This window comes from Equus asinus, chromosome 2 (genome assembly GCF_041296235.1).
Source record: "Equus asinus isolate D_3611 breed Donkey chromosome 2, EquAss-T2T_v2, whole genome shotgun sequence".
NCBI lineage: Eukaryota > Metazoa > Chordata > Mammalia > Perissodactyla > Equidae > Equus > Equus asinus.
In genome coordinates, this window is record NC_091791.1 from 165284157 (window position 1) to 165296867 (window position 12711).

At 37.2% G+C, this 12711-nt stretch overlaps 1 protein-coding gene across 32 annotated transcripts in view; it reads right to left on the reverse strand.

Annotated features, from left to right (window-relative positions):
* The window catches only part of HNRNPC (heterogeneous nuclear ribonucleoprotein C), a 49996-nt gene that overhangs the window by 33903 nt on the left and 3382 nt on the right, over positions 1-12711 (reverse strand). For 8 of the 32 annotated variants that reach the window (XM_070503991.1, XM_070503996.1, XM_070504000.1 and 5 more), the window contains 2 exons: positions 11161-11324; positions 10806-10831 (listed from right to left, as the gene is read on the reverse strand). The exons of 8 other annotated variants lie outside the window; for them this stretch is intronic. The gene's annotated coding sequence lies outside the window, so the exon portion shown is untranslated. Of the gene's footprint in view, positions 1-10093; positions 10832-11160; positions 11325-12711 lie in introns of those variants that run through there. 16 more of the 32 variants (XM_014844431.3, XM_070503990.1, XM_014844433.3 and 13 more) reach the window with 7 other exon arrangements.

Here is a 12711-nt window from a genome sequence, read left to right on the forward strand (position 1 = left end):
AGAGGATGTTAAAATTCCCTTATAACATACTTGGCTAACTCACCAAAGATCAAGCCTCTTGAATTGCCATCAAAGTCAAGGAATCACAACCTGAAGACATGCATTTCTAAAACATAACTGGGGGGGCTGACCCCGTGGCCAAGAGGTTAAATTCACGTGCTTTGTTTCGGTGGCCCAGGGTTTGCAGGTTTGGATCCCTGGCACCAACCTACACACTGCTCATCATGCCATGCTGTAGTGGCATCCCACACAGAACTAGAATGACTTACAACTATGTAGTGGGACTTTGGGGAGGAAAAAAAAAAAGTTTAAAATAAAAAGTTTGTAAGATTAACACAATTTTCTTTGAATAGTAAGTTTTTTTTTCATGCTATGTATTAGTTTTGGAACAATGATAATCAGTAAAATCAATCTCAACTGAGAAGTCCTTCTGGAGATTTTCTGTACACCGAAAAGCTCTACCTTGGTTTAGCTTTGAGCAGGAACCAGGTTAATAACTTGCAAAACTGTAAATCAAAAGTTTAGGTACAGGGGCCGGCCGCGTAGCCCAGTGCTTAAGTTTGTGCACTCCACTTCGGGGGGCCCAGGGTTTCACCGGTTTGGATCTTGAGCATGGACATGGCACCGCTCATCAAGCCATGCTGAGGCAGCATCCCACATGCCACAACCAGAAGGACCCACAACTAAAAAAAAAAAAACAAACACACAACCATGTACCGGGAAGTTTTGGTGAGAAATAGGAAAAATAAAAATATAAAAAGGGGCCACCCAATGGCACAGCGGTTAAGTTTGCACGTTCTGCTTCAGTGGCCCGGGGTTCGTGGTTTGGATCCTGGGTGCGGACATGGCACCGCTTGGCAAGCCATGTTGTGGCAGGTGTCCCACATATAAAGTAAAGGAAGATGGGCATGGATGTTAGCTCAGGGCCAGTCTTCCTCAGCAAAAAGAGGAGGATTGGCAGCAGACGTTAGCTCAGGGCCAATCTTCCTCAAAAATAAATAAATAAATAAAAAAAATAAAAATAATTAAACAAAAAGTTTAGGTACAGCCTATTTCTATGAATAGATAAACCAAAAAGGTAGATACAAAAATACCTAGCCCCACAATAGCGACTAAGCTTGAGATGAGAACTTCCTAAATAGAAGATAAAAATACACATCCCCATACCAAAATACCATAAATAAAAAACTGATGTCTACAACATACTTGTTCACAATTCAAGTCCTTAATATTGTACATAAAAATGTATGAAAATAAGACATAAATACATGCTAATGGTTAAGAACTCAGAGGCTTTAGGGTCAGACAGATCTGTCTCAACTTCAAGCTCAGTCACTTACGAGTGGTGTGCACTTCCCTTCCTGAAGCCAATCCCTTCAAAAACCAGATTCTTCAAGTGTAAAATGAGTATCACTAATAGTATCTGAAAGGTATGAGACTAAATGAAGGTACAGAAAACACTGCACATGGTGTCTGGCACATTCAAGTGTTGCTGCTACAGCTGCTGCTACTACTACATCATTTACTATTATTGGTACATAGCAACAAAAAAATGGGCCAAGGACACAGTGTAACAAATAGTAATAAAGGTCTATGGAGATTTAAAAAAAATTCAACATCATTTATAAAGGAAATATAAATTAAACCAAAAACCTTACTTCACCTACCAAATAAGCAAAAACATTTTAAATTGAAATGGTCATTATTTCCGGCAGTACAAATCAGTACTACATTTTCAGAGGACAACTGGATTATTTTATCAAAAGCCTTAAAACCGTGCCTATTCTCTGACTCAATAATCTCACTTTTGAGAACCCATCTGAAGAAAATAAGGATATGGACATGTTAACAGCAACACATTAGAAAACAAGTGCACGACAATATGAGACTGGCTAAATCAATTTCAGTCCATCAACCCAAATGAATACAAGCAACAATTTTAAAACTACAATGTAGTGACACTGAGATGTTCAAGATGTTAAGGAGCATATGCAATATACAAGTTTAGAAGATTATACACTAAAGCCTTAGACATGTCAGGATGTGGTAGGATTGTCAGAGTTTTAAGTGTTCTTCTTTCCCAATTTTTCTTTAGTAATGTATTACTTCTGTAATTTTTTAATTCAGCAAAGATAGCTTAATGCTACCCTGGAATTCAATGATTATGATATACAGCTTGGCCTGGAGTCTGCAAAGCTTTTCTGTAAACCCCTAAACAGAAGCTGGAAGAGTTGAGCACTTCCCTTCCTCAAGAGCAATTCAGAATTATATAAAATCAAGGAAATGGGCAACTCTAGAGCATCAAAATTTTCACTGGATATTGTGTCCCACAATTTGGGGCCTTCTCATTCATCTGTAGTCCAACAAATATAGCTATTTCTCTCTATTCTCAACCCTCATAATCAACTGTGACAATTATTAAATGTTACTTGTCTGTTTCTGTGAGTTACATCAGACTTAAGGAAAAGAAAAAAACGGCATTTTAGAAACCATCATATTCCTAACTAGAGCAACTTCTACGTAGTAAACTCCGCATCAACAGACATCTATTTTCTCTGGGAATATCTTAAGCCATTTGGAAGAAAGGTTCTCAAATCTAAAAGTATCAAATAATCATTAGGAATATGTAAAAGAATGCTTTTCACAGGAAACAAATTAAGATCAACATTTCAAAATGACTTCCATAAGGTCAATAAATCTTGACTGGGAACTATAGAACAATCAAGGGCACATGCAATACACCTAAATAATGAAAAAACAAAAATACAGGATGGTCTTACTTCTAATACCATAAAACCCGTATGAACAATAACAATAAAATAGTGTATAAACCCCTGGTCAGAAAAGACTCTGTACTTAAAGATTCACACTTAAGAATTTAGGGGTCTTTAGGCTAGCCCCAATGGCCTACTGGTTAAGTTCAGCAGCCCGGGTTTGGCTCCCAGATGCGGACCTACATCATTTGTCAGTGACCATCCTGTGGTGGTGACCCACATACAAAATACAAGACGACTGACAACAGACATTAGCTCAGGGCTAATCTTCTTCTTCAAAGAAAAAAGGGCCGGCCCAGCCGTGCAGCAGTTAAGTGCATACATTCCACTTAGGCAGCCTGGGGTTTGCCGGTTAGAATCCCAGGTGCAGACATGGCACCGCTTGGCAAGCCATGCTGTGGTAGGTGTCCCATATATAAAGTACAGGAAGATGGGCACAGATGTTAGCTCAGGGCTAGCCTTCCTCAGCAAAAAGAGGAGGATTAGCAGATGTTAGCTCAGGGCTAGTCTTCCTCAAAAAAAAAAAAAAAAAAAAAAGAAAGAAAGAAAATTGATTTAAAAAAAAACCCCAAACTTATCGCTAATTAACAGAACCTCTCAAATTCCAGAAAGGACTAAGCAAAAAACAATCATCCATGTTACTACTCCCATAGAAATATAACACAATTGGGGAATGCCTTACTCAGTCTCAGAGTAGTATTTTAGGGTCTTAAAATATATTTAATTTATTAAACGTTTTTCCTGTGATAATGACTGAGGTTAAGTCCTTATATTTTAAAAATACATAATGAATATCTACAAATATATCAAGTATGTACTTCAAAATAACATGCTAGGGAAAGGGGGGTGGGGGGAGGGCACTCGGGGTGAAGTGGTGTAACTACAACATGACTAATAATGTACAACTGTAATTTCACAAGGATGTTAACTTTTATAACCTTAATAAAAAAAAAAATAACATGCTAGGGAGGGGGTGGATGCAGCTATCGATGAAACAAGATTACCAAGGATTCTTAAAGCTAGACAAGTTTGTGGAGATCGATCATACTATTTTTTCTCTTTTGTGTACGTTTGGAAATTTTTCACAATAAAATTAAGATAACACCAAATATATGCATACACATATCTGAGAATAAAAATTACATATGAATCTCCAACTAGACACAGAAATACAGTCAACATGGTGGCAATTCTTCACTCAGCAAATCTATACTCTATAAACATTCTTACTCTTCAATTTTATAGACTTATCACTATAGACACCGGATTTCAGGGTCAAATCCTGAAACATAAGCAAAAGATTCGAGTAATTCCCAAACGTGGAAATTATTAGTGGTCTCTTACACACTACCAGTAAGTAGATAAACTGCCAGAACCTTTTCGGGGAGCAGCCTACATTAAAGTTTTTAAAACATGCAAGCTTTTGAATGATTATACTTCTGGAGCTTAATTCTAAGAAAATAATTAAGAATATAAAATTTTAGTTCTAAATTTCTTCAATTGTTTATAAAATTTGTTTCTAAGAGGGAAAAAATGGGGAGAAACTCTAAGGGCCCGACAATAGAGTACCGGTTAAGTAAAATATTGTACAAGTATGCAATGTAATACTATGAGCTATTAACACTTTTACCTCCGTGTCTACTAACACCTTATGTTAATGTTATGTTCATGGTAAGTTAAAAAAAAAAATTTCGGGGGGCCTGCCCCGTGGCAGAGTGGTTACGTTTGCACGCTCCACTTTGGCAGCCCAAGGTTCCGGCAGTTGGGATCCTGAGCGCAGACAGAGCACCGCTCATCAGGCTGTGCTGGGGTGACATCCCACTTGGCACAACCAGAGGCACTCACAATTAGAATATACACTATGTACTGGGGGGCTTAGGGGAGAAGAATTAAAAAAAAAAAAAGAAGATTAGCAACAGTTGTTAGCTCAGGGGCCAATCCTAAAAAAAAAAAAAATTACGACTTAAATGTATGTGCTCTATCTATGTCATGACTTTTTGAAAAGCCTATAGTATATGGGGAAAAAAGCCTGGAAGGACACACCACAACTTTATTTTTGAATGGTTTAAGTGTGTCTTTTTTTGGGGGTTGGTTTGCATTTTCTAAATGTTATATGAGCATGCACTGCTTACTTAATTTGGATTAAATGTAAAATAAAGATGGGGTACCTTAACAATCCACATCAATCTTAAATCCTATGATCAGCCCTCCTTAATTTCACCAAAACTACATCTTAACACAAATAAGGGCATAATTCCCACACAAGAAGCCAACAAACTTCAAGGAAAACAACAAAGGAAAAGTTTGCCTTGGAGAAAACACTTTCTTACCTCAATTTTAGCCATAAGGTTTTTAAAGTTAACACCAAAACCACTTAGGTGAAGATGACTATATGCAAAGGATTAATATAAAGAATGAGAGTGCACTATGAATAGTTACGTCATTTTCAGAATACAGAATTTTAGTAAGAGGGCTAGGGGAAGATTTTCAATTAACATGTATTCTATTAAACTATTCCTAAATGTTATTCTGGACTAGCCAGAAAAGCCTAAGGCTGGTTCGATGAATTCCCAAAGAGGTGGTCTGAAATCAACTGAAAAACCCAAAGTTAAACGAAACGGGAATGGGAACAGTATTTCAGACTGGTGAAATCAGAATCACATTGGGTAGGAAGAAAAAATTAGACGGCCTATAATCTTACGATTATCTCTTAAAAACAGCTATGCATTCTCACTGGAAAATAAATTTTTTAAAAAATGATAAAGTTCTTCCAAATTTTGATTATAGCCCCATCATAGACAACACAGCAGACTATGCCCTCAAACGCCAACTTGACTCACTTTGTCGCAACTAAATCTATTTTAATTAAGGCTGTTTTTTCAACTTAACTATCAAAACTCTTTATTGAACCCCTACTATACAGGCTGTAGTTATGCTATTTATAATTAGAAGCAAAATACTGTGTTGCTCATTATAATACCTAGTCTTTAACACATAAAGCAAAAGTTTTCTTCTAAACTTCCTAAATCCCTCTCCCTTCCCCAGAGCTAATCAATGTTATTTCACATGTATCTTTCCAGATATTTCTCTGTACCTTTACATATTAGAAAATCAAGTTCAATAATACATGATCTGGTGAAAAGTACTAAAGAGTATTTAGAGAGGGAGGGCTTGAAGGGCTAAGTGAGGAAAATACCACTGAGGTGCTGGTAGTTTTTGAACAAGAACCTAAATGAACTGCGGAACCTAAACCTTATGAAAGTCCAGGGGAAGAAAATCTGAAGGCAAGGTTTTGAGGTAGGAACATCTGGTGCGTTCAAGACACAGTAAGGCAGCCGTGTGTGGCTGGAGCAGAGTATACTTATTACTATAATAAGGGAGAAGGAGCACCACAGATCATGTAGGGTGTCTTGGAAGTCACGGTAAAATTCTGACTAACGCTGAAATAGGTGAGTTTCAAGCAGAAACTCTTTCAGGCAACACTTATCAAGCATTACATTTTAACAGGATCAATCCAGCTACCAAGCACTGGTGGGGAGGGGGAAAAGAAACATAAACCTATTGCAGTAATGGACAAGAGACAACGGTGCTTGAAAGTGGACTAAGAGATGGTAGTATGCTATATTTTAAAGAAAGAGGTGACAGGATTTTCTGCAAGGCCAAAGGCGAGGTATAGGGAAAGAAGTCAAGGATGGCTAACCAAAGTCTGACCTAAATGACATGAAAACTGGAGTTTCCATCACTGAAGTGGGCGACACTGCAGATGAAACTGGTTTGAGAAAAGAACAGCAGGAGCCCAGTTTTGGACTTTTAAGTGGATATACTAACATTCAAGGGAGTTGTCATGCAGCTAACTTGATATATGGGTATGTCATTCAAGAGAGAAGTCCAGGCTACTGATACAAGTGTGGGAATCAGCTTACAGATGGTATACAAAAATCACCTGAATGAATGAAATGATCCAGGGAGTGTGAACAGAAAAAGGAAGTGGAAGGACGGAACCACAGAGCACTCCAATGGAGTGGGCAAAGGAACAGTTAGAAACACAACAAAAACCTGGAAATGAAGTAAACATGCTTCAGGTGGAAAGTGGCTCGACTGGTTAAAACACACCAGTAGGTCATGTCATGTGTGACGAGGATTGAAAAAGGACCGTTGCATTTAGCAACACATAATTCGGGGTGTGTGTTTTTTAAAACCATAAATACATTTGCTTTTTTTCTCAACTAAAATTCACTTTTAAAATGTGTTTACCTCCCTAAAAGAACGCTGTCACATCCAAAGATTCTATAAAATTATACTATGAAAGCTACATCTACCAAAATAATTTATTACCTTGGACACTTCTTTTTGCCATTTAAAGTGATGTGAATTAAACAATACAATATATAATGATGATATTTAGTTTAAAAGTCTTTAAAAATAGAAGTCCAAAGCAGTTTTTCTTTTTCTGGGTACTTTAAAAAAATTAAAGATTTGGGTTTTTTTTAGAATACTTAACATGTCAAGTAAAGTATAGTCAGTCTAGTATGATTAAGAGTTGAAATCTGCAGGCTTAAGTGAATCCAGGCTTCACTGTTTATTAGGTATGTCTAACTTTGGGCAAATTATTTAAATTCTGTGCTTCAATATTCTCATCTCCAAAATATGAACGAGGAGGATTAAATAACTCAAGAAACTTAAAAGTGGCGGACACGTGGTAAAGTGCCCAATTACTTCCAAAAGAAGAAATTCAGGTTCTACTTCATTTTCCCTTTCAAATAGGAAAGCGATTATATCATGGTCAGCGCAACCGGGTGTTACAGAAATAACTAGTAACTTCCTAGAACCTGACCAATCTATCCTCTTCAAACTAATTTGTTCATTAATACAAAGAAAATTCATTTGAAAAACCAGGGCAAGTACCCTCAGGCCTAGGATTACTACTTTCTTCAACAGATAGTGGCCTACTCTTATAGGTCTTCTAACTTACTGTCCCACTTGCACTTAGTCCTCATTACTGACATTTCCCACATAACAGCCAGAAGGAAATTCCAGAGAAAGAAATGGTATCTCTCCAAAGTCCTTCAACAGATTCCTATTGTGCCCAAGATAATCTAGATCTTAAACACGGCCCTACAAGGACCTGTATGTTATGCTTGGTACTTGCCTAACTTTCCATCTTTGTCTCATTCTATGCATTCTTGGTGACTATTCTCCAGGACTATTTCTTGCTCTGAAGCTAACTTTTTTCCCATTACCTGTGCTTTCAGGTATTTTCAGTTGCTTTAAGATCTCTTCACTGGCAGCACCCTCCCACCTCCAGATTCTAAATTTGGTTCACTTACTATCATCTCACCTGTTCTTTTCCTTCATGCATGTAAATTCTGACAGTACTATTGTGTTTACTTTATTTGTCCCCTCATTGGTCTATAAAACCCAAGAGGGCAGGAGACAGTATGTTTTGCTCATCCCTATATGCCCAAGCCTAATGGTGGTTTCCAGAATAAGCACTCAAATGTTTAATGAACAAACATCTCTATTTGAGTGTTCTAAGAACATCTCAAACATCAGTGTTTAAATTGCTTTCTCTTACTCTCTACCCTAACCTGCCCCCTTTCTTTACCCGACATCTATCCCCATCCAAGAAGCTAGAAATCTGGGAGTCATGCTGAGCCCTCACTCTTCTAAGAGCCACCACCAAATCCTTCTAAATTTATCTCCTCTTCTCCAATCCCAATACCATTGCTTTTGACCAGCCAGGTCATTACTATTCCTCGTATTTTAGCATCTTCCTTATTTATCATCTGCTTCCAAACTCATTCTTCTCTAAGCCATTTCCACAATGCTAACAGAACGACATTTCTAAAAATGAAAATCTGTTGTCACTCCACAGTTTAGAATTTTCAATAGCTCACCATTGGTTTCTGGATAAAATGACTCCTTGGCATGGCATTAATTTTTTATAATCTGGCCTTAACTCTCTAAGATTCAGTTCAGCTCCCTTTCTCTTACAAGCCATTTCCTGACCTCTTAAAAGAATCAATTAGGTACCCATTTTTGCATGGCTCTGTGCTTACCTCTAATCACACAGTGACATTATCTCATTCATCTGTCTCCCTCATGAGACCGAATCCCTGAAGAACTACTATACCTTTCTGTAGCCCCAAAACTAGAAACATGACCCACAAAAAAATGGATTTGTAGAATTAACAAATAAGGAATAAATTAAACTCAACCTATAGCGAACAGCAGCCACACAATGACAGAGAGCAACAGAGAGGTAGAAATAACTTTCACACAAGAGAAGGCAACAATAAAACTTGGACCTATAAAAGAAAAATTCCCATTGCTCTACCAGATAACCTCAGGACATTTTACTTAACTTTCTCCCATTGTTTCCAGTTCACTTTAATTAAATTTAGTACTTTTTCAGTATGAGTAAGGGAAAGGGTCAAGTATGTAATTTACCCTAGTATCAAAGCACTGACTATGCCTTTAAAAATGATTCTACTTTATCTCCCAGCTCTATAAATCTATAGTAGCAAATCTAAACTGAGTAATCAAAGTATTCCACTCTTGTGGGTAAAATACTACAAGTTGCTAAAATTCTCAACTCTGGCTATCCATAACCTTACTAATTTTTGCATTATTCTTGTGAATAGACCAGATTCATTCCTTCCTATCACCCTTTGGAATACACTGGATTCCACACTATCTACCTGGGCCACAAGTCATCACTGAAAAACAGGTCACCCCTAGATCTTTCCTGATCTGGATCCAGAGACTGAATAGATTTCCCTGCTTTCTGAAGTTAAAAAGCCTAACTATCCTTTTCTTTTTTAAAAACCTTCCAGTGAGATAGCATTTTAATATTACAGCATGCTTCCTGTGGTTTGAGTCATGTTAAATCTTAATGATAAAAACAGACTAAACAGAATACAATCCAAAATCATTGTTACAAACTCAAGGAAGATTACTCCAAATGACACAATTTTTACTAACTGGCAACCGTGTAAGAAAAAGGACTGCCCACTATGTCCTTGTCTTGTTGCTAATTATTAAAAAAAAAAAAAAGTCATTTTCATCCTAAAGTATATGTAAACTTCAGCTGCTCTTTTCAATTATCAAAAGCTCTCAATCAGCCCAAGTTAATTAGGGACTCATAATTCCATTACTTTACAAAAAAACTGAAGTGGCCTTCCTTGGGAAACATCTTTTGAGACACACACAAAAAGCCTTAACCCAAACATTTACAAAGCTATCACCTACACCACATCAACTAAACTTAAATGGGTGTATTTCCTAGTCTTTGCAATGAAACCAAGTGGACCTCACACCTCTTACCATCACCCAGGAAGGGTGTGCATCTGTTCCGAAGGCCCCCCTGGCTCCAGGTCATCCTGGCTGCTGCTGCTCCAGGCTGGGCATCCATGTTGCTGCAGCTTGTGGTTTGTGAGGGGTAGTGTACAGGAAAAGCAGGATGGGATTTCAAGGGAAACAGGAGGAAGATGGCTTTCTGGGAAAACGCCATCACTATCATAGGTGTTAAGTAGTACCACACACATTTTATTGCAGCACAGTTTAAAAATTTAACAAATGAAAGATTAAAAATAAAAAAAACAAAAATAAAAAAATTAAAAATACAGACGTCCAGAGATGCTCTAAAACAGTTAAGTTAAAGATCAGGAAAAATAAGGTCACAGACTTAACAGCCAGTAAAATTCTTTCGCATGGGGAAGGGGATGAGGGCAAGGGTGGGGTTGGGAGAGAAAAGGTTTACGTGATCAATCTACTTAAAAATGCTAACTCCTTCACTTTCTCTCCCAAGATGCAAAACTCCAAAGTCATTCAGGAGGCCGGAGAAATTCTTACAAACATTCAGAAAAACTCGATTTTAATCCGGTTAAAAATCATCAGTGTCATTATCATCATCATCATCACCATCATAAGTCTAATAATAATAAGTAATAATAGTAACTAGTAACAACAATAAAAAGGAAATCAGCGGAAAGTCAGGAAAAATGTAAAAAAAAAATTGGAATAACTTACTGTAGCTGAAGATCAAAAAAATCTCACTGTAAAAAAACAAAAATAAAAATAGCCCAGATTAGAAAAACGGGAGGTGTAAAAATTCAAGTCAGTAAAGTTCATTTCTTTTCTCTTTCCAAAAGCAGTTTCCACAAAAACCGCAAGGGTAAAGTTCTCAGTAGCAGACAAGCAAAGCCCTTTCCACATCATCAATCAATCTTAAAAATACACGAGGAAGTAGAGAGGTCAGTTTATGAGAGGCTAAAAGGCTCCTCCTCCTCTAACCCAACTGCTGCAGAAAAAATAGAAATAGAAATTTTAAAAATTACATCTTAAATCCAAGTCCCGTGTTTGGAAACAATTAAAAAAAAAACACCTGTAAATTTGCCGTAGTGCACACCAAGTTGCGTCATTATGTTTAAAATGTCTTTATAAAATCAGTTTTGGAATGGGAATGTGTGTGTTCTGGAAGGGTGGGGAAGGAAGGTTAAAAATCAAAGCTGAGCTCCAGTGAGAAGGGATGGGGTTCGCCTTGCTGCCCTGTGAAAGGAGAAGGGACAGATTGAGTCAGAGTTCCTCAGAAATGTTGTGCCCTAAACCCCCAAGACAGAAACATCTGTCCATTGAGATCTAACACATTTTGGTAATGCATAACATTGCACTGGGATGGAGAGAGCCTCTACAGAATCATCACTTCTACCAGTGACGACTTCACAATTCTTCAACATCAGTAGGTGATTAAATTAACTAACTATGCCCCTGGATTTCCTTAGGGTCTCAAAAAAAGGTCTACATTCAAACATTCATCTTGATAATCAGCAGTTTGGGCAAAGAAAATATAGAAAAACCAGGCCAACAGAGATGAAGAAGTGAGCAAATGTCAAATATCAAGATTATGAAGGTAAGTAGATTCATGGGTTTTAAACTTTAAGTCCATGTAGTTTTTCCTATGATACAGATTGAAGGAGAACGGTCTACCATGAAGATACATACTAGAGATGACGTCTATTCTCAAAACTAATGAGTGATCAAACCACAAGACTTGATAGGTTCAACATTAAGGAGAAAGATGCTTTAAATAAGGAGCACATTATTCCACTCACTGACAGAATGGAAAACCACAGATGGAGGAAAAAAGATTATTATGGCTACTGAATATTTAATGTCATAAAACAGGTTAAAATAAAGTATGGTTCCTGAGGAATTTGTTTCATGGTCCCACTGTTGATAAACTAGTATAGGTAATTACAAGATATGAATTCTAAGAATCTGATACATAACACCACACTAAATAACAACACACATGACGGACTGATTATTTCATCACCAAAAACAAGATGTGCAATTAGATCGTAGGTCTGAGCAAATAAGAATGAACTGGTTGCACTCACATTTGAATGTTCAGCCATGATGTTCTATTTTCCTTTACAAAAGTCAGTAAACTAAAAAATTTTAACCTGACCTTTTAAAAAGCGTTCCTTGAGTCAATTATGTATGAATGACTACACTAGAACAGGTACCATAAAATTTTAACTTTAAATTTTTAAAAATTTAAATGCAAGGGCCAGCCCCACCACCTAGTGGTTAAGATGGGTGCACCCTGCTTTGGCAGCCCAGGTTCAGGGGTCTGGATCCCAGGAATGGACCTACACCACTTGTCAGCCATGGTACGGTGGCAACCCACATACAAAATAGAGGAAGACTGGCACAGAGTTTAGCTCAGGGCAAATCTTCCTCAAGCAAAAAGAAGATGATTGACAATGGATGTTAGAGTGAATCTTCCTCAGCAAAAAAAATAAAAAATAAAAAAATAAAAATAAAAATAAAAAAACATGCAGGTAAGTTTAGGCATGACTTCTAAGTTACTTTTAGACTTGGATCGATGTGTTAAATTGTACAAATGTACAAACTATAGAAAAAGTCACAG